The 26,688-nt window shown below is 38.4% G+C and overlaps 1 protein-coding gene across 1 annotated transcript in view; it reads left to right on the forward strand.

Moving 5' to 3' along the window:
- Positions 1-26,688, forward strand: part of OVCH2 (ovochymase 2) — a 500,449-nt gene that overhangs the window by 223,566 nt on the left and 250,195 nt on the right. The window lies entirely within an intron of this gene.

Raw genomic sequence — 26,688 nt, forward strand, 5'->3', positions numbered from 1 at the left:
ATTTTTAAAGAAGAAATAAAAATTGAGACTATAACAGAAATGAGTTTCAATTTAGGGTTATAAGTAAAGTTACACATTGTAAATCTATTGTATATTCTTTAATTAGAAATAATAGTTAGAATCAAGTAGCTTGAAATATTGATGTAATTTCTTTTGCAGGAAGCATGGTTGATATTTAACGCAAAATTAAAACACATTTATTCAGACACATCAAAAAAATTCCTACTTGAACAATTTTTCCTAATTGGACTTTTGCAGAATGAAATATTATTTTATTATTTTTTAAGTTTGATGGCCAATCTCATGACAAATGGACATTTCCAGAGCTGCACATGTAACCTACGCCACAGCTGTGGCAATAGCAGATCCTTTACCACTGCACCACGGTGGGATCAAACCCATGCCTCCACAGCGACCTGAGCGTCAGCAGTCAGATTCTTAACCCACTGAAGCGCAGTGAGAACTCCGTGAAATATTATTTTAAACATAACATATGGGTTTCCATTATGGGTAGATGAGCAAGGGCTCTTTGTCATGGACAATGCCTGTTTATTCACAGGAAATTGATGGATGAAAGAACAATTCAGCTAATGTTGCTTACCAATTGCTTGATTATATCTGCCCTGCTCCCCATCTATAGATTGTGAGTACAGATATAACTTTAGGAAGAATGTTCTCAAATGCTAAATGGAATTATATATTTCAGATTCATTAGCAGAAGCCAAAATCTTACCTCCTGGAATAAAAACTCATTTATCTGTAACAAATACTGGTGATTGAGGTTATAAAGCTTCCTTTATTTTTTGTTTCCCTTTGGGAATACATCTCTGAAGAATCTAGAGATTCAAATGTGAATGCAGAAGAAATGTCATTATGTTCTATAAGAACATTGAGCAGCTCAGTGCACACACAAAAGCAATTAATCATTCAAATTTGATCAATTCTCAAGTGGCCCAATTAGACTTCTGCTTCTCTCTGTGTGATTACACATGCTTCTAAAGTCTTCATTTACAATTATCAGGAATTATAATAAATTGTCATAGGGATAAATATTGATTGTAAGATTTTGTTATTTCTGATTAAGAAACACTCAGTACTAAACTTCAGGCATAGCAATATAACTTAGATGTATGCATTCAACTTGTGTTTATTGATAAGTGTTTTGTTTTGATATTTATAAGACATGCTACTTTGGGAGAATTGTTGGTGGTAATTGATGTACAGTTGAATTTTAAATAACAAAAAATTTAAGATCTATACATTAATTATCATATCAGAGGTAATGAAGTAACACCCTTGAAAATCAAATAGAGAACTACAAAGTAAGAAGGGGCTTGGACAACCCCTGAGCCATGTAGCCAGACCCCAGGACCCACCTCTCTCACCAACGTGCTGCACTAGACATATGATCTCCTGACCCTACTTCTCCACCAGTAACTCAGTACTAGCCCTCTGGTACCCTCTGTTTTTATGATCAGCTGCCTCATAACCTGGCCTTACCAGCAGCCTCTGCGCAAGGTAGGGCCTTGCAACAAACCATACCAGGAGCCAACACACCTGCCAAACTGCCCACAGTAGTCAGCCTTCCACAGTAGAAGGACCCATTAATCCCAAATTGTTAACACCCCCAGAGCATATGGCTCTGGTGATGAGAAGGATGTGTACTGCAGGGAAATATAGGACATTTGTTTAAAAGGCCATTTCTTCAAGGTTGAGAAATGTAACCAACCTATTGGATACATAGAAATAAAAATAGCAAGTTAGACAAAATGAGGTGATAGATGAAGTTGTTTCAAATGAAGGAAAAATATAAAATCCCAGAAGAACTAAGTGAAATGGAGATAGGCAATCTATCCAAAAAAAGTTCAGGATAATGAGCATAAAGATGATCAAAGAACTCAGAAAAAAACAGATACACAAAATGAGAAGTTGTACTTTTAAAACATAGAGTTAGAAAATATAAAGAACAACCAATTTCATGAAGAATACAATAACTGGAAATGAAAAATACACTAGAAGGAATCAACAGTAAACTAAATGATACAGAAGAATGGAAGAGCGAGCTGGAAAACAAAGAAGGGCAAATCGCCAGCTCTGAACAGAACAAAAGAATGAAAAGAAATGAAAGCAGGTTAGGAGACCTCTGGGACAACACTGAATGTACTAATATTTGTGTTACAGAGGTGCCAGAAGGAAGAGAGAAAATTTCTGAGGACATATTTGAAGACATACTAACTGAAAATTTCTTCACCCTGAGAAAGGAAACAACCATCCACGTCTGAATCACAGAGAGAACCAAACAGGATCAACATGAAAGAAACACACCAAGAACGTTGGAATGAAAATGACAAAAATCAAAGAGAGAATACTAAAAGCAGGAAAAGAAAAGCAACACATATAGAAGGAAACTCCCATAATGCTGTCACCTGAATTTCCGCAGAAACCCTGCACATAAGAAGGGTATGGCAGAGTATATCTACAGTGATGAAAGTGAAAAACCTATAACCAAGAATACTCTACTATACTTGGCAATGCTCTCATTCAGATTTGATGGAGCAATCAAAGGTTTTAGAGATAAGCCAAAACAAAGAGTTCAGTAATACCAAATCAGCTTTATGAGAAATGCCACAGTGAATTCTCTAAGCCAAAAAGAAAAGTCACAACTATAAATATGAAAATTATGAAAGGAGAAAACTCATCAGGAAAGGCAAGCATACAACACACTTAGAAAATCCTCCATGCACAAAACTATTAGGAAGGGAAAAAAGTAGTAAAATTGTCTATATTCTCAATAGTTTTGTGTAACAGTTTTTTACACAAAACAATTGGATGCAAAATATGATGTCAAAAATCATAATCATGTACAGAGTACAGTACAAACATATGGTTGTTAAAATCCATCTGATAATAAGGGATTAGCAATTTGAAACAATTACATATATATATATAATTGCAAAATAAATCAAATATAAACTTTAAAAAAGATGAATAAAACTTACAGCTGGTTCTTTAAAATAATTTGGTAAACATTTAGTCATAGTTGGGCAAATCAATACAATCAGAGATGAAAAAGAAGAAATTACAATGAACACCACAGAAATACAAAGGATTCTAAGAGCATACCAGGGACAACAGAATGCCTATAAAGTGGACAACCTAGAAGAAACGGACAAATCCTTCAAATGTACACTCTCCCAAGACTGATCCAGGAAGGAATAGAAAATATGAAAAGACCAATTATGAGTAGTGCAATTGAACCAGAAAAACAAAACAAAACAAAACAAACAAACAAAAAAACAAACCCCAAAAAACCCAAAACCACTTCCCAACAAAAATCTAGAACCAGGTGTCTTCAGAGGTGAATTCTACCAAGGATATAGAGGAGCTAACACTATTCTTCTCAAACTATTCTTAAAAACTGAGGAAAAAGTAGTTCTTCTAAACTTATTCTATAAGACAACCATCACCCTGATACCAAAATCAGACAAAAATATCTGAAAAAACTAAATTATAAGTCAATGTCCCTGATGAATATAGATGCAAACATTCCCCAAGTATTAGCAAATTAAATCCAGCAATGTATCAAAATCAACATAAAACATGAGCAAGTTGTATTTATCTCAGGGATGTAAGAGGTTTTAATACCTGCCAATCAATCAATGTGATATAGCACATTAAAAATTGAAGAATATGAATCATATAATCTTCTCAATAGTTGCAGAAAAAGCTTTTCACAAAATTCAATATCCATTTATGATAAAAACTCTCCAGGAAGTGGGTAGAGAGGGCACATCCCTCAACATAATAAAGGTCATATGTGATAAGCCCTGAGTTAATATACTCCTTGGGGAAAAGCTGAAAGCACATCCTCTAGGATCAGGAACGTGGCAAGGATGCCCACTCCTGCCACTTTTATGCAACACGTTATTGGAAGCCCTAGCCACAGTATCAGGTAAATAAATAAATAAACAAACAAACAAATAAATAAATAAATAAAATCCAATTGGAAAGGAAGAAATAGAAATGTCACTATTCTATGCAGAGGTCTTGATTATATATGTAGAAAATCCGTGGGGAGTTCCCGTCATGGCACAGTGGTTAACGAATCCGACTAGGAGCCATGAGGTTGCGGGTTTGGTCCCTGCCCTTTCTCAGTGGGTTAAGGATCCGGCTTTGCCGTGAGCTGTGGTGTAGGTCGCAGACGCGGCTCAGATCCGCTCTGGCGTAGGCCTGCGGCTACAACTCCGATTAGACCCCCTAGCCTGGGAACCTCCATATGCCGCGGAAGTGGCCCAAAGAAATAGCAAAAAGACAAAAAAAAGAGAAAAAAAAAAGAAAAAAAAAAGAAAATCCTAAAAACACCTAGAGATCAACAATGAATTAGGTAAAATTGTGGGATACAAAATTAATACAATGAAATCTGTTGCATTTATTTATTTCTTTTTTCTTTTTTGGCTGCACCATGGCGTATGGAGTTCCTGGGCAAGGGATCAAATCCAACCCACGATTGTGACCGAAGCAGCCGTGGCAATGCTGGATCTTTAACCAAGCTTGTGGACCAGGGACTGAACTTGCATCCCCGTCCCCCAAGACACTGCCAACCCTGTTGTGCCACAATGGGAACTCTGTATTTTTACACATTATTAGTGAATTATTTAAAGAGAAATTAAGGAAAACAATCTCATTTATAACTATATGAAAAAGTATAAAATACCTAGGAATACCTACCTTAAGAAGAAAATAGAAAACCCTAGGGCATTTATGAAAGAAATTGAAGACAACACGAACAGTTGGAACGACATACCATGTTAATGGACAGGAACAATAACTACTGTTAAAATGAGCATAGTGCCAAAGGCAATCTACAGATTCAATGTAAACACCACAAAAACTCCAAGGGCTTTTTTTGTTTGTTTGTTTGTTTGCTTTTTAGGGCTGCACCCTCAGCATATGGAAATTCCCAGGCTAGAGGTCAAATGGGCGCTACAGCTTCCAGCCCACACCACAGTCACAGCAATGGTGGGATCTGAGGCGTGTCTGCAACCTACACCACAGCTCACTGCAATGCCAGATCCCCAACCCACTAAGCAAGTCAGGGATTGAACTTGCATCCTCATGGATTCCAGTTGGATTCATTTCTGCTGTGCCACAAAGGGAACTCCTAGGGCAATTTTCACAGAACAAGAACAAAAAATATTTAAATCTGTGTAGAAACCCAAAAGATCCCAAATATCAACAATAATCTTGAGAAAGAAGAACAGATCTGGTGGAATTACACTCCCTGACCTGAGAGTATACTATAGAGCACAGAAGTCATAACAGTGTATTAGTGGCCCCAAAACAGACACATAGATCAATGGAACTGAACAAAAGAGCTTAGAAACAAACCCATCCGCTTATCGCCAATTGATCTACAGCAGAGATGAGAAGAATACGCAATGGAGAAAAGACAGTCTCTTCAAAAAGTGGTGCTGGGAAAAATGGACAGACACGTGTAGAAGAATAAAATGAGTATTTTCTAACTCTGTATACAAAAATGAACTGAAAATGTTGTAAAGACCTAAACGTAATATCAAAAAACAAACATATAATTAAAACATGGGCAAAACACCTGGATAGACATTTTTCCAAAGAAAACACACAGATGGGCAACAGGCATGTGAAAACATCCTAAGTACTGTTGCCATTGGAGAAATGCACATCAAAACCACATTGAGCTGTCCCTGCACACCTGTCAGAAGGGCTGTCATCAAAAAGACCACAAGTTACAAATGTTGATTAGAATGTGGATAAACAGGAGCCCCGGTACACTGTTGGAGGGAATGTAAATTGGTACAGCCATTGTAGCAAACAGTAGGAAGAGGTCTCAAAAAACTAAAAATAGAACTATTTTTTAAAAATAGTTTTTTAAAATTAAACTATTTTTAAAAAATTAAACCAAGTAGTGAATATAACAAAAAAGAAACAAACTCACAGATATAGAGAACAAGGTTAACTGTGGGGAGAGGGGAAGGGTTAGAGAAATAAGCTACAAGGAATATTGTATAACCCAGGGAATATAGCCAATTTTTCATAATAACTGTAAATGGAATATAACCTTCAAAAGTTGTGAATCACTTTGAGTAGAGCAGAAGTGTATGTGATATTGTAAACCAACTCGGCTTCAATTTTTAAAAAGGGATTTGGATGACTTGCAGAGAAGAAAGAGTCCCTTGCTGTCAATAACCTCAAGCTGTTGCCTCCGGAGTAGTGCTTTGTGAGTAGGTAGGTGGTGGTAGAATCCAGATCTTTTCAACACTAAGATGCAATCACATGCTAAGTCTCTTGCTGATCCTGGTCTGTTATCTCCCATATCAATCCCTGGACCTTCACTTTTGAGGCAATGGGATTTGCCATCGATGAAACGGTAAAAAAAAAAAAAATTCTTTCCTGGCTCACTTTTTGCCAAGAACTATGAGGAACAGTTTTCACATATGGAATGCTCTCAAAAAGCTTGTGAGGTAGGTACTTTCATTATTCTCACTTATCAGATGGGAGAACTGAGACTTGATTGTTCAAGCAACTTGTACTGGATGATTCTGACTCACATTGACAATGTCCCCCTTCCAGTGTTATTGACTAACAGCTCCACTTTATTTTCTTTTTAATTTTATTTATTTATTTGTCTTTTTGCCTTTTCTAGGGCTGCTTCCCATGGCATATGGAGGTTCCCAGGCTAGGGGTCGAATTGGAGCTGTATCCACCAGCCCACACAAGAGCCACAGCAACACGGGCTCAAGTCGCGGCTACAACATACACCACAGTTCACGGCAATGCCAGATCCTTAACCCACTGAGCAAGGCCAGGGATCGAACCTGCAACCTCATGGTTCCTGGTCAGATTTGTTAACCACTGCACCATGATGGGAACTCCCTAACAGCTCCTCTCTAATGCTTGCCCCAGTCCTTCTCTGAAACCCCAGGCATCTGGGAAGCCATTGGCAGGCTGGTGGCCCCAAGACAAGGACCTCGAGGATGTGGAAGCAGTTATGGCCCAGGGGAACCCAAGCCAGGGGATGCTAGGGAACCCCAACCAGGGAAGGCTGGGGCAACCCCAGCCAGGGGGGCCTGGGAGTCAGTGCATATGCATTCTCCGCCTACTCATCAGATGGTCAATTCTAAAAGGCAACTTCTGGTCTTTTCACACTCCCATGGCAATCAAGCCAGTGTTCCCATGGCACTGACATTTTTTTAATAATGATTTTTATTTTTTCCATTATAGCTTCTTTACAGTGTTCTATCAATTTTCTACTGCACAGCAAGCTGACCCAGTCACACATGCATATACACATTCTTTTTTCTCACGTTATCACATAGCATTGAGGTTGATAAGACAAACTGATTTTCAGGAATGAATGAAGAGAATCTAAAATGGTAAATATTATTTTAATATTGGTTTATGTTGGTAAATATGGTTTAATATTGGTTTAATAGAGAAACATATTGTATTCCTCTTCTTTTTAAAATACGTAAAACTCACCATATTAAAAAGTAACATTGTCTAGTGGGGACTTTATGTAGAGAGATTTGAGACATATGTCTGAAAAGTATAACATAAAGATGGAAGGAGGAAAATCAACATGTAGAATCTCAGGGTTTCTATATTTTATGTAAATTACACTGTTAGTAACTCTAGGTAAACTGAATATTTGGGAGAATGTATTCTTACCCTGAAGTAACCACTGAAGATGTAATGCAAGAAATATGCCTAAAATGCCAATGAAAATTTTAAATGAGATATTTTTAATTCACATAATCCAAAGGAAGGCAGGAAAAGCGAAGAAACAAACATGAATACCCACAGCAATATCTGATAGAGAGCACGTATGAAAAACTTTTAGTTAACCTCGATCTTAACAGTAAAATATGGAATGTCTTAATTTATATTTGGGGGAGAACAAGTTTGTCCAGCCTCATCAGTTATATATATATAATTATATATACAATATTTATATATACATATATAAAAGCTTTTATTACTATTATTTTTTTCTACTGTACAGCATGGTGACCCAGTCACACATACATGTATACATTCTTTTTTCTCACATTACGTGTTCCATCATAAGTGACTAGACTGAGTTCCCAGTGCTACCCAACAGGATCTCATTACTAATCCATCCCAAAGGCAATAGTATGGATCTGTTAACCCCAAGCTCCCAGTCCATCCCACTTCCTCCCCTTCCCCCTTGGCATCCACAAGTCTATTCTCCAAGTCCGTGGTTTTCTTTTCTGTGGAAAGGTTCATTTGTGCCTTATATTAGATTCCAGATATAAGTGATATTATATGGTATTTCTTTCTCTTTCTGACTTACTTCACTCAGGATGAGAGTCTCTAGTTCCACCAATGTTGCTGCAAATGGCTTATTTTGTTCTTTATTATGTCTGAGTAGTATATCCACTGTATATATATCACATCTTCCTAATCCAATCATCTGTCAGCAGACATTTGGGTTGTTTCCATGTCTCAGGTATTGTGAATAGTGCTGCAATGAACACGCAGGTGCATGTGTCTTTCTAAAAGCAAGTTTTGTCCGGATATATGCCCAAGAATGGGATTGCTGTGGTAGTTCTATGTATAGATTTCTAATGTATCTCTACACTGTTTTCCATAGTGGTTGTACCAACTTACATTCCCCCTAACAGTGCAGGAGGGTTCCCTTTTCTGTATACCCTCTCCAGCACTTGTCATTTGTGGACTTATTAATGATGGCCATTCTCACTGGTGTGAGGTGGTATCTCATGCTAGTTTTGATTTGCATTTCTCTAATAATCAGGGATGTTGAGCATTGTTTCAAGTGCTTGTTGGCCATCTGTATATCTTCCTTGGAGAAATGTCTATTCAGGTGTTTTGCCCATTTTTCCATTGGGTTGTTGGCTTTTTTGCTGTTGAGTTTTAAAAGTTGTTTATGTATTTTATAGATGAAGCCCTTGTGAGTTGCCACATCTGACACTATTTTCTTCCATTCTGTCAGTTTTCTTTTTGGTTTCATTTGCCATGCAAAAGATTGTCAGTTTGATTAGGTCCCATTGGTTTAGTTTTGCTTTTATTTCTATTGCTTTGGGAGACTGACCTGAGAAAGCATTTGTAAGGTTAATGTCAGAGAATGTTTGCCTATGTTCTCTTCCAGGAGTTTGATGGTGTCTTGTCTTCTATTTAAGTCTTTCAGTCATTTTGAGCTTATTTTCATGCATGGTGTGAGGGTGTGTTCTAGTGTCATTGATTTGCATGTGGCTGTCCAGGTTTCCCAGCAATTCTTGCTGAAAAGACTGTCTTTTCCCCATTTTATGTTCTTACTGGTCTGAAGATCCCAGTTATTGAAATAAGGTAATAAAATTATTTAAGTATAAAAATGAAACACAAAAAAGTAAAACTATCTCCATCAGAAAATGAAATTCATGCAGGAATCTCTATGAAATCTACAAAACATATAGTATAACTCATTAATAAGATCACAGAATGCAAACAGAATACCCAGAAGGATTATTCTTTATATAGCTTAATAAGCAATGGAAAGATTAAAAAATCCTATGATATGTTAAAAAGCATAAATATTTAAGAATAAATATTTTTAAAGTTTTACTGAAAATGATAGAATACTGCTGATAGAAATAAAAAAGTTATAAATAAATGGAGTGAGGTATACCAAGATCATGGATTGGAAGACTCAAAACTCTTAAGGAACCAATTCTCCTAAAATTGATATATGGATTTGGTGCAATATAAATCAAAATTCTATAAGAACTTTCTGTATAAATACACAGTCTGATACTCTGTGACTGTGCAAACTAATCAGAATAGTGAAAGTAATATTAATAAGCAAAAAATAGAGTTGGCGTGTTTCTACTACATGACTTCAAGACTTACCATAAAACTAAATAGTCAAGACAGTACAATATTGGGGAAAGTATAGACATATAGATTACAGAAACAAAAAAGACATTCCATAAATAAATCCACATATGTAGTGGAAACACCCCTGTACATGCAGGCCAATTGATTGTAAACTATTTTATTAGTAGTAGAATAGTTGATTTACAATGTTCATTAAATTTCCATTGTACAGTATAGTGACCCAGTCACATGTACACACCCATTTTTTTTCATTATCCATCAGGTTATTACCCAAGTGACTGATACATTGCCCTGTGCTGTACAGCAAAAGCCCATCACCCATCAGTTCTAAATGCAACATTCTGTAACTACCACCCCCAGACTCCATTGTCAGCTCTTCTCTATCCCCCCCATCTCCATGCTGGCAAACACAAGTTGGCCATCCAAGTCCAAAATTTCTTTCTGTTTTGCAAATAGGTCGTTGGTGCCATATTTTAGACTCCACATCACTATTCCATATAAGTGATATCATATGGTATTTGTCTTGCTCCTTCTGATATACCTCACTAAGTGTGAGCATATCTAGCTCCAACCATGTTGCTGAAAATGGCATTGTCTTTTTATGAATGTATACTACTCCATTTTATATACACACACATACACACACAAACCCCACATATTCTTAATCCATTCATCTGTTGATGGATATTTAGGTTGCTTCCATGTCTTGGATTTTGTGACTAGTGCTGCGATGAAAATATGAGTACATGTATCTTTTTGAATTGTAGTCTTGTCCAGATATATGCCCAGGAGTGGAATTGCTGGGTCATATTGTAGTTCTATATTTAGTTTTCTGAGGTACCTCCATCCTGTTCTCCGTAGTGGTTGTATGTTCCCACCAACAGTGAAGGAGGGTGCCCTTTTCTCCACATCCTCTCCACCATTTGTCATTTGTTGTCTTGTGAAAGATAGCCACTCTAACTGGTGTGAGGTGGTAACTCACTGTAGTTTCAAATTGCATTTCTCTAATATTCAATGATATTGAGCATTTTTTCTGTTCTTGTTGGCCATCTGTATATCTTCTTTTGAGAAATATCTATTCAGGTCTGTTGCCCATTTTTCCATTGTGTAAGAAATAAAATATCCTTGAGGAAATACTCTATATGCGAAGATTTTTAGCGAGTTGCGTTTCCAGCTTCCATTGTTATTCAGAATTATACCTGCAAACATCACTAAAAATTCTCTTTGGAAGATCAGGATTTTAAACCATTTTTGAGGACATTATATTGTGTTTAAGTTCCACAAAGCACACACCCCTCATATTTATTTATTTATTTATTTATTTTATTTTCCCACTGTACAGCAAGGGGATCAAGTTATCCTTACAGGTATACATTACAATTACATTTTTCCCCCACCTTTGCTCAGTTGCAACATGAGTATGTAGACATAGTTCTCAATGCTATTCAGCAGGATCTCCTTGTAAATCTATTCTAAGTTGTGTCTGATAAGCCCAAGCTCCTGATCCCTCCCACTCCCTCCCCCTCCCATCAGGCAGCCACAAGTCTCTTCTCCAAGTCCATGATTTCCTTTTCTGAGGAGATGTTCATTTGTGCTGGATATTAGATTCCAGTTATAAGTGATATCATATGGTATTTGTCTTTGTCTTTCTGGCTCATTTCACTCAGGATGAGATTCTCTAGTTCCATCCATGTTGCTGCAAATGGCATTATGTCATTCTTTTTTTATGGCTGAGTAGTATCCCATTGTGTATAAATACCACATCTTTCGAATCCAATCATCTGTTGATGGACATTTGGATTGTTTCCATGTCCTGGCTATTGTGAATAGTGCTGCAATGAACATGCGGGTGCATGTGTCTCTTTTAAGGAGAGTTTTGTCTGGATAGATGCCCAAGAGTGGGATTGCGGGGTCATATGGAAGTTCTATGTATAGATTTCTAAGGGATCTCCAAACTGTTCTCCATAGTGGCTGTACCAGCTTACATTCCCACCAGCAGTGCAGGAGGGTTCCCTTTTCTCCACAGCCCCTCCAGCACTTGTTATTTGTGGATTTATTAATGATGGCCATTCTGACTGGTGTGAGGTGGTATCTCATGGTAGTTTTGATTTGCATTTCTGTTATAATCAGCGATGTTGAGCATTTTTTCATGTGTTTGTTGGCCATCTGTATATCTTCTTTGGAGAAATGTCTATTCAGGCCTTTTGCCCATTTTTCCATTGATTGATTGGTTTTTTTGCTGTTGGGTTGTATAAGTTGCTTATATATTCTAGAGATTAAGCCCTTGTCAGTTGCATCATTTGAAACTGTTTTCTCCCATTCTGTAAGTTGTCTTTTTGTTTTCTTTTTGGGTTTCCTTTGCTGTGCAAAAGCTTTTCAGTTTGATGAGGTCCCATGGGTTTATTTTTGCTCTAATTTCTATTGCTTTGGGAGACTGACCTGAGAAAATATTCATGATGTTGATGTCAGAGAGTGTTTTGCCTATGTTTTCTTCTAGGAGTTTGATGGTGTCCTGTCATATATTTAAGTCTTTCAGCCATTTGGAGTTTATTTTTGTGCATGGTGTGAGGGTGTGTTCTAGTTTCATTGCTTTGCATGCAGCTGTCCAGGTTTCCCAGCAATGCTTGCTGAATAGACTTTCCTTTTCCCATTTTATGTTCTTGCCTCCCTTGTCAAAGATTAATTGACCATAGGTGTCAGGGTTTATTTCTGGATTCTCTCTTCTGTTCCATTGGTCTGTCTGTCTGTTTTGATACCAGTACCACACTGTTTTGATGACTGTGGCTTTGTAGTATTTCTTGAAGTCTGGGAGAGTTATGCCTCCTGCTTGGTCTTTGTTTCTCAGGATTGCTTTGGCGATTCTGGGTCTTTTCCTGTTCCATATAAATGTTGGGATTGTTTGTTCTAGTTCTGTGAGAAATGTCCTGGGTAATTTGATGGGGATTGCATTGAATCTGTAGATTGCTTTGGGTAGGATGGCCATTTTTACAATATTGATTTTCCCAATCCAGGAACATGGAATATCTTTCCATTTCTTTACATCTTCTTTGATTTCTTTGATTAAAGTTTTATAGTTCTCGGCATATAGGACCTTTACCTCCTTGGTCAGGTGTATTCCGTGGTATTTGATTTTGTGAGGTGCAATTTTAAAAGGTATCGTATTTTTGTATTCCTTTTCTAATGTTTCATTGCTGGTATACAGAAATGCAACTGACTTCTGAATGTTAATCTTATATCCTTCTACTTTGCTGAATTTATTAATCAGTTCAAGGAGTTTTGGGGTTGAGTCCTTAGGGTTTTCTAGGTATAGTGTCATGTCATCTGCATACATTGACAGTATTATCTCTTCTCTTCCTATATGGATGCTTTTATTTCTTTTGTTTGTCTAATTGCTGTGGCTAGGACTTCCAAAACGATGTTGAAGAGCAGTGGTGAGAGTGGGCATCCCTGTCTTGTTCCAGATTTGAGTGAGAAGGCTTTCAGTTTTTCCCCATTGAGGATTATATTTGCTGTGGGTTTCTCATAAATGGCTTTGATTATATTCAGGAATGTTCCCTCTATACCCACTTTGGCGAGGGTCTTGATCATGAATGGATGTTGGACTTTGTCAAATGCTTTTTCTGCATCTATTGAGAGTATCATATGATTTTTGACTTTTCTTTTGTTAATGTGGTGTATGGTGCTGATTGATTTGCGTATGTTGAACCATCCTTGTGAACCTGGGATGAACCCTACCTGGTCATGGTGTATAATTTTTTTTGGTATGTTGTTGGATTCAGTTGGCTAAGATTTTGTTGAGAATTTTTGCATCTACATTCATCAATGATATTGGCCGGTAGTTTTCTCTTTTGGTGGTATGTCTGTCTGGTTTTGGAATGAGGGTGATGGTGGCATCATAGAATGTCTTTGGGTGTATTCCTTCTTCTTCAACCTTTTGAAAGAGTTTAAGGAGGATGGGCACCAATTCCTCTTTATATGTTTGATAGAATTTGCCTGTGAAGCCATCTGGTCCTGGACTTTTATTTGTAGGGAGTGATTTTATGACCTCTTCAATTTCATTTCTAGTGATCGGTCTGTTCAGTTGGTCTGTTTCTACTTGATTCAGTTTTGGCAGGCTGTAAGATTCTAGAAAATTGTCCATTTCTTCCAGACTGTCTAACTTGTGGTCGTATAGTTGTTCATCGTATTCTCTTATGGTTTTTTGTATTTCTGCTGTATCCGTTGTGATTTCTCCTTTTTCATTTATAAGTTTGGTGATTTGGGTTCTTTCTCTCCTCTTTTTAGTGAGTCTGGCCAGGGGTTTGTCAATTTTGTTCACCTTTTCAAAGAACCAGCTCTTGGTTTTATTAATTTTCTCTATTGTTTTTTGAGTCTCTATTTTATTGATTTCTTCTTGGATCTTTATAATTTCCTTCCTTCTGCTGACTTTAGGACTTTTTTGTTCTTTTTCTAATTCGTTTAGGTGGAGGGTTAAGTTGTCCATTTGGGATCTTTCATCTTTTTTGAGAAAGGCCTGTATCGCTATAAATTTCCCTCTGAGCACTGCTTTCGCAGCATCCCATAGATTTTGAGAGGTTGTGTCTTCATTATCATTTGTTTCAAGGTAGTTTTTAATTTCCTTCTTGATTTCCTCATTGGCTCATTGGTTTTTTAGTAGCATGTTGTTTAGTCTCCATGTAGTAGGTTTTTTCTCATTTCTTTTCCCATGGTTGATTTCTAATTTCATGGCATTGTGGTCAGAGAAGATACTTGAGATAATTTCTATGCTCCTAAATTTATTGAGATTCGTTTTATGTCCCAATATGTGGTCAATTCTTGAGAATGTTCCATGAGCATTTGAGAAGAATGTGTATTCTGATTTTTTTGGATGTAGAGTCCTTGTCCTGAAGATATCAATTAAGTCTAACTTTTCTATTGTTTCCTTTAGGATCTCTGTTGCTTTATTGGTTTTCTGTCTAGAGGATCTGTCCATTGATGTGAGGGGGATATTAAGGTCTCCTACTATGATTGTATTCTCATCAATATCTCCCTTTATGTCTGTTAATATTTGTTGTATGTATCTGGGTGCTCCTATATTTGGGGCATATATGTTGACGATACTAACATCCTCTCCTTGGATGGATCCCTTAATCATTAAATAGTGTCCTTCTTTGTCTTTCTTTATGTCTTTTGTTTTAAAATCTATTTTGTCTGATATGAGCATTGCGACTCCAGCTTTTCTGTCATGTCTATTGGCGTGAAATATTTTTCCCCACCCTTTCACTTTCAATCTATATGTATCTTTTGTCCTAAGGTGAGTTTCTTGTAGGCAGCATATTGAAGGTTTTTGCCTTTTTCTCCACTCAGCCACTCTGTGTCTTTTGATTGGGGCATTCAGTCCATTGACATTTAAGGTGATAATTGATAGATGATTATTTATTGCCATTTGAATCTTGTGTTCTAGTTGATTATGTGGTTCTCCATTCTTCCATTCTCTTTTTTTTTTTCTGGTTGGATGATCTCCTCTATTATCTGCTTGAATGTATTTTTTTTCATTTTTTGCAAATGCAATATTTGGTTTTGGCTTGTGGTTGCTCTGTTTTTTAAGTATGCTAACCCCTTCCCATAATTGTGTGTTTTAGCCTGATGGTCCTGTAAGTTCAAACACTTCATTACTATATTAAAATTAAGAGGAGAAACATACAAACAAACGAACAAAAAGGTTTATTTACTTCCTAACATCCCTTTCCCACATTTTATGGTTTTGATGACTCTTTTTTATATTTTTCTTTTTAATTTTATTTTGTTTGAAGCATGTTCATGATTAAATCTGTATGCTGGCTTATTTGAGTGACTGCTCTCTGATTGCAGTTTACTCAGTCCTAGTTCTTCCTCTTCTTCTTTTTTTTTTTCTTTTTTCTTCCCTTTCTTTCCTTTCTTTTCGGTTTAGAGAAGCCCTTTCAATATTTCCTTTAACCTGGGTTTTGTGTTGCTGTATTCTTTTAGCTTTTGTTTGTTGGAAAAAAATTTTTATTTCCCCTTCTATTTTAAATGATATTCTTGCTGGATAGAGTATTCTAGGTTGTGTATTTTTTCCTTTTAGCACTTTAAATATCTCTTGCCATTCCCTCCTGGCCTGTAGTGTTTCTGTAGAGAAATCAGCTGATAATCTTATGGGGGTTCCCTTGTAGGTAACATTCTGTTTTTCTCTTGCTGCCTTTAGGATCCTCTCTTTATCACTAACGTTTGCCATTTTTATTATGATGTGTCTTGGTGTGGGTCTATTTGGGTTCAGTTTGTTTGGGGCCCTCTGTGCTTCCTGTATCTTGAATCCAGTATCCTTTAGATTTGGGAAGTTTCCAGCAATAATTTCTTCAAATATATTTTCCATTCCTTTATCTTTTTCTACTCCTTCTGGAATTCCTATTATGTGTAGATTGGCCCACTTTATATTATCCCATAGGTCTCTTATATGGCTTTCCAGTTTTTTGATTCGGTTTTCTGTCTGTTGACCGGATTGAGTGATTTCCGTTATTCTATCTTCCATATCACTGATTCGTTCTTCTGCATTATTCATTCTGGTTTTTACTGCCCTTGGTTCAGTTTGAATTTCTGCAAGTGAATGTTCTAGTTTTTCTTGGCTCCTCCTTATATTTTCTAGTTCCTTTCTGAGGGTATCTGCATTACTGTTCATATCTTCTCTTCATTCCTTCAGTATTTTCACTATTTCTCTTTTGAACTCCAGGTCTGTCTGACTGCAGAGATCTGTTTCATTGTTGACTGTTTTAGGTGAGTTCTCCTGTTGGTTTGACTGGGGGTGGTTTCTCAGCTTCTTCATCTTACTTGTTGTTTTCTTTCTCCTGAGGGAATTGTACTCTCCGTGATCGGGCAGTGTTTGCCTTGTCACTGCTGTGGAATGTTTCCTGAGGGCTGGCGTTGTTGGTCAATCTTTTTTGAGGCAGTGTGGCTTTTCTGGAGTGTTGATGGGGCTAACAGTGTTTCTTTGAAGCAAAGGAGGACTTCCTGAGGGCAGACAGGACTGGGAGGTCCACACCACGATGGTAGCAGATTTCACTTGGTCATGCAGAGCTTGCTCTGGTGTTTTGAGGCTGTGGGGTTCTTGCAGGGGGTTGGCGGTGTTGGGCAGCTGTTCCTCAGGAGTGCAGCACCCCCTGGGGGCTGGAGCAGCTATCTGGGTCACTGAGAACCTAAGAGGCTCTTCCCTAGCACAGCCCAACTCAGAAGGATGGCCTGAGAATATAGGCAGACCTTTTCACATTCTTGCTAAGCTTGTTGCCAATTTTCTGGGCTGTAGGGGCTCCTCCAGGGGGCTGGTGCTGAGCAGCTATTCCATGGGAGTGGGGCACCCCCTGAGGGCTTGGGTGGATAGCAATGCCGCTGGAAACCCAAGAGGCTCCTCCCCAGGGCAGCCCAACTCAGAAAAACCGTCCAAGAATTAGGCAGATCTTTTCACGGCCTGGCTAGGCTTGTTCTAGCTTTTCTGGGCTGCAGGCCTTTTCTCTGGGGCGGTGGTGTTTGGTGCTGCCTAAGGAAGTGTAACCCCTCCAAAGGGCAAGCAAGCCTGTGCAGGGACACACAGGCTTCAGACAATTGTTGAGGCCAGCCCTCCTGGATGGCAGGCAGCCCCAGGTCCAGCGAGAGCATTGAGGGTGGTGGGGATTGTGGGTGGGGATGCACTGGGAAGCACAGCTTTCAGCTAGCTAGCAGGCCTGTAAGCTTGCTGTGGCATGGGGAGTATTCTATGAGGACACACCCCTTCTTCTCTCCCCTCCCCAGCAGGGGCGCAGACCAGGCTCTTCTCCCAGGTTCCCTCTGATGTGGCTTTCCATTTCCCCGCCCCTAGAGTATTGCTCCCTTCCTCTGTGACAGCTTTGTTTTCTAGTCTCCCAGGCAGTCTCTGCCCCGTCAAACTTGACAGACCAATTTCTAGACCTCCCAAGCAGTCTCCACTCTGCCGCACCCCCCCAGCCCTTTCCCGGGGACTAACCTCTGGAGCCAAGGACTCGGTGCCCAGCCCCCACCCAGGTGTCTCATTTTTGGTGACTGTGCCCATAGTTCAGATGGTCCGTTCGGTTCTTGATTGGCTTTTCAGTACTCCAACTTACTGCTACACTCTTCTCTGCATCTGGAGATTCCTCTGGTTCTTTTGATCTTTCCCCCACGTAGGTGACTTTTCAGCATGCGGGATCCCTTTCTCCTCCTCAGTTCCCTTTCAGGAACACCCATCCCGCTCGGATTCACCTTCTCTCACTCTCCTCTTTTCTCCGGTTCTGCCCAATAATGTCACGACTTCTTGCCGTTATTGGAGTTTAGGTTCTTCTGCCAGCGATTGGTTGCTGTTCTGTGTGAGTCATTTATTCTGTAGATGTGCTTTTTTTGTTGTGTTTGTGGGAGAGGGCGAGTGTGTCCCCCTACTCCTCTGCCATCTTGTCTCCCGCCTCATATTTAAAGCAGTTCTTTCAAGACAGTGGTCTCAACTTGTCAGAGGATGCTTATTAAGAAATTTATACTATGAGCTCCATTTTAAGGAATGGAGAAGACACAACCTCTTATGTTATGAGACTAATGTTGGGGTAGGTGGGACTCATTTCAGGCATTATTTCAATGAAAAAAATTGTCTTAAAATTTATGCCTGAATTATGAGACAAATGAAATTACTGCAGAATGCTCATCTGAGTTGTAAAATTCTAAATGCTGCTAGCTGAATTCCTCATGAAGTTAATAGAATAGAAAGTGATTTTTTCCTTAGAGCATAACATTATAGCTTTTCTCTTTGTGGTAAGTATTATTTTATGTCTTCTAATAATCAAGTATTTGTAGATATTAATAGCCCATTTTAAAATATTGAAGGAAATATGTGCAGAGATAATCTAAGAATTAAGAATGCTGTCAATTTCCTATTCCTGTAGTGTTGGAACACAGAAAACAGTATTGGGGAAGCATTGGAAAACAGCAAACAGAGACTAGGATGGCAAACTTGAGGCAAAGACTGTGGTAGTAAAAAGAGTAATGCTTGTGAAGTACAAATATAAAGTCTGAAAAAAATGTCCTAGGCATCTTCTTCTCCACTGCCTGAGAGGGTGATAGAGGTGAAGGGAGATAATGTCATATTGACATAACCTTCTGTCTTTACTTTACTGCTGGAAGGTATTTTTAAAACATAGGAAATTAGCATCAAAATATATGAAAAATAACATACAAGATAAAAGTCCTCAAGAAGAATTGATGATAAACCCTATGAATAGTGTGTGTACCCTCATGTTCTGGAGAATTCTTTGTAGCGGCCTACCAAGAACATGTGGTAGATGTGAGTGGAGATGTCCTGCTTTGACAAAGCTCTCCTTTAGAGATTGATATGACCCTTAATAGGTGGCCACTGATGTATGTCATGTGATCTGATTCTAAAATAAATTAAGGTGGTATCTAATATGAGAAAATGAGGCTTTCTTTTTTTTTATCATCTCCCCATAATTTTACTTATTCCATTGTGGTAACAACCGATGGTAACACTTTGGCATGTAACTTTTCATATCTTAAAATATGTATGAGGATGTCCTGTTAAGATAAACTACTTTCAGAACATGGTTTTGACTCAAACATAGAAGACTAGTAATTTAAGTATACACTTTTAAAAAAACTACATTGCATTTGAGAAAACTTCATTAAGAATTCACTCATAGAAATTGTTTGATTTCCATCCTAATGGGATATTTTTAGTATAAATTTTAATGATTTTCCTTTTTTAAAATTTTTATTTCTTTATATATTTTCTACTGCACAGCATGGTGACCCAGTTACACGTACATGTATACATTCTTTTTTCTCACATGTTGTGGTCCATCATAGTTGATTAGACAGAGTTCCCAGTGCTACAGAGATGGAGCCCATTGCTAATCCATCCCAAAGTCAAAATTCTCCATCTATTTACCCCAAGCTCCCAGTCCCTCCCACTCCCTCCCCTTTCTTTCTCTTAGACTCTCAGCTGGCATTTTTTAGAAATTTGCTGTTTTGTTCACCATCTTCAGGGGCAGGAAATGAGGGTATGGACAAGACCTTGAAAGCCATGCTAGGGTACGTGCACTAGGGAAAAATTAATATCAACTAGTCAAGCAAATGGGGTTTGAGACTCTCACCCTCTTTCTGTACATATGCTACACATATGGTACACTTACCAGGTATATGATCTTTGACAAATTAAGTATCTCTCTAAACCATACTTTCCTTATTTGAAATATGTTCATGATAAAAGCATTTATATCTTAGGATAGTCATGAAGGTATATGAAATATTAACACTGAAGCATGCAATGAAGTTTATTTTATTTTATTTTTTAGAGTATTTTCATTTTTTTATTACTCAAATGAATTTATCACATCTGTAGTTGTATAAGGATCATTCGCAGGATTTCCATCCCATAACCCAAGCACATCCCCCCATGCCCCAAACTTGTCTCCTACAGAGACATATGTTTTTCAATGTCTGTGAGTCAGCATCTGTTCTGCAAAGAAGTTCAGTCTGTCCTTCTTTCAGATTCCACATGTCAGTGAAAGCATTTATTGTTGGTGTCTCACTGTATGGCTGACTTCACTTAGCATGATAATTTCTAGGTCCATCCATGTTGCTAAAAATGCCGGTATTTCATTCCTGTTAATGGCTGAGTAATATTCCATTGTGTATATGGACCACATCTTCTTGATCCACTCCTCTGCCGATGGACATTTAGGTTGTTTCCATGTCTTGGCTATTGCAAAGAGTGCTGCAATGAACTTCGGAGTACATGTGTCTTTGCGAGTCATGGTTTTCTCTGGATAGATGCCCAGGAGTGGGATTGCTGGATCAAATGGTCATTCTATGTTTAGTTTTCTGAGGCATCTCCATACTGTTATCCACAGTGGTTGCACCAATTTACAATCCCACCAACAGTGAAGTAGTGTTCCTTTTTCTCCACACCCTCTCTAGCACTTATTGTTTGTAGACTTTCGGATGATGGCCATTCTGGCTGGTGTAAGGTGGTACCTCATCGTGGTTTTGATTTGCCTTTCTCTAATAATGAGTGATGTTGAACATCTTTTCATGTGTTTTTTGGCCATCTGTATGTCTTCCTTGGAGAATTGTCTGTTTAGATTTTCTGCCCATTTTTTGACGAGGTTATTTGTTTTGTCAAAGGCTTTTTCTGCATCTATTGAGAGGATAATATGGATTTTATTCTTCAGTTTGTTAATGTGGTGTATCACACTGATGGATTTGTGGATATTGAAGAACCCTTGTATCCCTGGGATAAATCCCACTTGATCATGATGTATAGTCCTTTTAATGTATTGTTTGGATGCGGTTTGCTAGTATTTTGTTGAGGATTGTTGCATTGATGTTCATCAGTGAAATTGGCCTGTAGTTTTCTTTTTGTGTGGTATAATTTTCTGGTTTCGGTACCAGGGTGATGGTGGCCTCATAGAATGAGTTTGGGAGTATCCCTTCCTCTGCAATTTTTTGAAATAGTTTCAGAAGGGGAGACATTAGTTCTTCTCTAAATGATAGAATTTGCTTGTAAAGCCATCTGGTCCTTGACATTTGTTTGCTGGAAGTTTTTTAATCCGTTTCAATTTCAGTTCTTGTGATTGGTCCATTCATCTTTTCTATTTCATCTTGGTTGAGTCTTGGAAGATTGTACTTTTCTAAGAATTTGTCCATTTCTTCTAGGTTTTCCGTTTTATTGGCACATAGATGCATATAGTAGTCTCTTATGATCCTTTGTATTTCTGTGATGTCCGTTGTTACTTCTCCTTTTTCTTTCTAATTTTATTGAGTCTTCTCTCTTTTTTGCTTGATAAGTCTGGCTAAGGGTTTATCAATTTTGTTGATCTTTTCAAAGAATCAGCTTTTTGTTTCATTGATCTTTTCTATGGTTTTCTTTGTTTCTATTTCATTGATTTCTGCTCTGGTCTTTATGATTTCTTTCCTTTAACTAACTTTAGGTCTTGTCTGTTCTCTCTTGAGCCATTTTAGATGTAAAGTTAGCTTGTTTGTTTGAGCTTTTTCTTGTTTCCTGAGGTGGGCTTGTATTGCTATAACCTTTCCTCTTAGAACGGCTTTTGCTGCATCCCATAGGTTTTGGAGTGTTGTATCTTCATTGTCATTTGCTTCTAGGTATTTTTTAATTTACTCTTTGATTTCTTCAGTGATCCCTTGGTTGTTTAGTCTCCATGTGTTTGTGTTTTTTGCAGTTTTTTTTTTCTTGTTTTTGATTTCCAGTCATATAGCGTTGTGGTTGGAAAAGATGCTTGATATGATTTCAATTTTCTTAAAGTTACCGAGGTTGGATTTGTAGCCCAGGGTATGATCAATCTTAGAGAATGTTCAATATGCACTTGAGAAAATAGGTATTCTGTTGCTTTTGGATGGAATGTCCTATAAATATCTATGAAGTCCATCTGGTTTAATGCATCATTCAGGGCCCATGTTCCCTTATTGATTTTCTGTCTGGTTGATCTGTCCATTGCTGTAAGTGGGGTGTTAAAGTCCCAAACTATGATTGTGTTATTGTTGATTTGTCCTTTTAAGGTTGTTAGCAGTTGCCTTATATATTGTGGTGAACCTATGTTGGGTGTGCAGATATTTAAAATTGTTATATCATCTTCTTGGATTGATCCTTTGATCATTATGTAATGTCCTTCTTTGTCACTTAAAATATTCTTTATTTTAAGGTCTATTTTGTCTGATATGAGTATTGCTACTCCAGCTTTCTTTTGATCCCCGTTTGCATGAAATATTTTCTTCCATCCTCTCACTTTCAATTTGTATGTGTCCCTAGAAGTGAAGTGGGTCTCTTGAAGGCAGCATATATATGGGTCTTGTTTTTGTATGCATTCAGCCAGTCTATGTCTTTTGGATGGGGTGTTTAGTCCATTAACGTTTAAGGTAATTATTGATATGTATGCTCATATTGCCATTTTATTAATTGCTTTGGATTTGTTTTTGTTGCTCTTTTTTCTTCCCTTCTTCTCTTGTTCTCTCCTCTTCTTGTTTGATGACTATCTTTAGTGTTGTATTTGAGTTGATTTTTCCTATTTGTTTGTGTATCAACTGTAGATTTTTGGTTTGCAGTTATTCTGAAGTTTTGATATAAGAGTCTATGTATATGGGATTGTTTTAAGTTGTTGGTCTCTCAATTGCAAGTGCATCTCCAGTGTCCTGCATTTGTGCCCACCACTTCTCATAATTTCTGATTTTGGTGGTATAATTCTGCATGGATGATTTCATATCTTTACCCTATATATACCTCTACTGGTGAGCCTTGTCTTTTGTGGAATTTTTGTTTCCTGTTACGGCCTTTTCTTTTCTCTCTAGAGAAGTTCCTTTAGTATTTGTTGTAAGGCTGGTTTAGTGTTGCTGAATTCTCTCAGTTTTTGCTTATCTGAGAAGGTTTTGATTTCTGCTTCAAATCTGAATGAGAGCCTTGCTGGGTAAAGTAATACTGGTTGGAGGTTTTTTCCTTTCATCACGAAAGTATATCAAGCCACTCCCTTCTGGCCTGCAGAGTTTCTGCTGAAAAATATGCTGGTTCCCTTGTGTGTTATTTGTTTCTTTCCCCTAGCTGCTTTCAAGATTTTCTCTTTGTCTTTAATTTTGGTCACTTTGATTAATATGAGGCTTAGTGTATTCCTCCTTGGGTTAATTTTTATGGTACTCATTGCATTTCCTGGATTTGAGTGAGTGGTTCCTTTCTGACATTAGGGAAGTTTTTGGCTATTATTGCTTGGAATATTTTTTCTGCCCCCTTCTCTCTCTCTTCTCCTTCTGGAACCCCTATAATACGGATGATGGTGCATTTAATGTTGGCCCAGAGTTCTCTGAGACTCTCTTCATTTGTTTTCAATCTTTTTCTCTATTCTGTTCTGCATCCATAATTTCCACTAATGTGTCCTCCACCTCACTTATTCGTTCTTCTGCCTCCTGTATTCTGCTATTAGCTGCTTCTAGTGAATTTTTTATTTCAGTTATTGTATTTTGCATCTGTTCTTGTTTAAGTTTTCTATCTTGTATCTCTTTGGTCAGTGTTTCCTGTAAGTTATCCATCTTTGCCTCCAGTTTATTTCCAATGTCTTGCATCATCTTCAGCATCAACAGTCTAAAGTTTTTTCCTGGAGGCTGAGAATCTCCTGATCAGTTAGCTGATTTTCTTTGGTTTTTCCTTTCTCCTTCATCTGAGTTATAGTTCTCTGTCTTTTCATTTTTATAGGTTTTTGGTGTGGTGACTTTTTATGGATAATAGAGTTGTAGGCTCTCTTCCTTTTGGTGTCTGCCCCCCTTGTGGCTGAAGTCTGAATGGGGGCTTGCTGTAGGTTTCCTGATGGGAGGACTAGTTCCCACCCACTGATAGGTGGAGCTGAGTGGGTGGTTGTGGCTTCGTCTCTGATGGGATTAGAGGCAGCTGTGTGTCTGGGGATCTTTAGGCAGCCTGTTTACTGAGGGGCAGGGCTGTGATCCCACCTGGATTGTTGTTTGCCCTGGGGCTTCTCAGCACTAACTGATGGGTAGGGCCAGGTTTTCCCAAAATCGCCACCTCCAGAGAAAGGCATGCTGCTGAATATTCCAGAGAGTTTTGCACTCAATGTCCTTCCCTCACAGCAAGCCACATTCACCCCTGTTTTCCCAGGATGTCCTCCAAGGACTGCAGTCAGGTTTGACCCAGATGCCTATGGAGACTTCGCTTTGCCCTGGGACTCAGTGCACATGAAAGTCTGTGTGTGCCTTTAAAGAATGGAGTCTCCATTTCCTTCAGTCCCGTGGAGCTCCTGTGTACAAGCCCCACTGGCCTTCAGGGCCAGATGCTCTGGGGGCTCTTTCTCCCAGTGCCAGATCCCCAATGTGGGAGTTTGATGTGGGGCTCAGATATCACTCCTGTGGGTGAGTCTCTGTGAACCAGTTAGTTTCCAGTCTGTGGGGCTGTTTATATCATGAAATCATCCCTCCTACCTCTTGATGTGGCCTCCTCTTTGTCTTCTGGAGTAGGATATTTTTTTAAGGTTTCTGGCCCATTTGGGTGAGGATTTCTCAGACTTTAGTTGTGAATTTTGATGTTTTTAGGAGAGAAGTTGAGCCCCAGTCCTACTCTTCTGCCATCTTAATCCCATCCATCTCTCATTCCTGATACCTTCTAGAAAAAAATTATCAAGGGAAGAAATGGCTCCAGATGAAAGATAAAAATGCATATTGGTAATGTAACTTTAAGTTTAAAAGTTGAAAATCCACTGACACATTCAGGTTTTTAAGAGTCCTTCTTAAAGGAATGTTTCATAGAAAATTTCTTTCCAAAATATAAGGCAAGGTAGTTTTCTCACAGCAGCCTCACAAAACTCCAGAGAAAGAATTATCTGGAGGGGATTTACCAGACTGGATTTTGTCTAATTGAATAGGATATATTTTGATACACACAAAGCCCACCAACTTTTAAAAACACTTTTCTTCAGAGACACTTCACATACCATGCAATTATCCCATTCAAAGTGTACAATTCAGGAGTTTACAGAGTGGCCACAGACATATGCAACCTTCACCACTTCAGTGTTAGAACATTGTCGTCACCTCCAAAAGACATCCTACATCCTTTAGCATCAGCCCACATGCCCCATTTTCTTGACTCTGACCTGGACGTAGTGATTCATTTTACCAAGAGAAGACAGTGGAAATGATTTCGTGGCTCTCCTAAGGCTGGGTCATAGGAGACACAGCAGCTTCCTTTTCAGTCTCTTGGGACACTTGCTATCAGAATCCTGAGCCACCTGCTCTGCTGGTAAGAGCATAGGAGAGACTCTAAGTCTCCAGGGAGGGGGGGTGTCTTTAGGTCATCCCTTCCAAGATGCCAGGCATCAGACCGAAGCCACCTTGGGCTCCCCAGACATGCCCACCTGCAACCTGACTGTTACTAAGTGACTCTTGTTAATGTATGTGGAGCAGAAGAAATGCGAAGTGAAACCCAACCAGAATTCCTGACTCACAAAATAATGTAATAGGAAATAATGGCTTTGTTTAGAGCCAGCAATGGACAATGGAATATGACTTTTCCTCAGCTAAAGAATGATATTTCATTCACTGAATAACAAGACAAACATTTCCAACATCTCCTCAGTTCATTATTTTATCTTTTAACTCCCATATTTTTCCATCAGCTATTCCTTTTTGTTCCTTTACCTAAACTTTATTTTGAGTAGGAGAATTTCCCTTGAAGTCCAATGCAAACCTCCAAGCCCAGTGCCCATCATTTCAGATCTTGACTCTTAACCTGGTCCCATTGCTCCCACTCTTCCCTTTCATAGTCGGTTTTCATAGACAACCAGAGTGATCTTTTAAAGCATAGTCTTGGTAGTATAGGACTATTTTTGAATGCAAGTACTGATGTCCCATTCTTTTAGGATAAATTTCATAGACTTTCCTATGGCTGATGGAGCTCCCTATGATCCAACTCTTTCAATGTACTTCTCTTCCTGGTTTCCCATGGCCTCTTTATTTCTTGAGATTATCAGCATCTTTGCACTAACTCTTTTCTGTCTACCTGCTTCTCCCCCACTCTCCACCTCAATGGCCCTTTCTCACCTTTCAACTTTCCACTCAACTCTCACCTTCAGGTAGACTTCCTTGTCTCATTCTCTCAGGAAACTGCACCTACTCCATCAGAGTTATATTTTGTAAGTCCTATCAAACCAATTGACTTGTCTCATACACACCACTCTTTCTGTTCTGTACTTATAATGGTTATTTATGCTCTAGTGTTTCCCCCACTAAAATCTAAACTGCATG

Source organism: Sus scrofa, chromosome 9 (genome assembly GCF_054392235.1).
Source record: "Sus scrofa isolate SSC_HxYL_T2T_F1_AM1 chromosome 9, Sscrofa_HxYL_maternal_Yorkshire_Landrace_v2.0, whole genome shotgun sequence".
Classification (NCBI taxonomy): Eukaryota; Metazoa; Chordata; class Mammalia; order Artiodactyla; family Suidae; genus Sus; species Sus scrofa.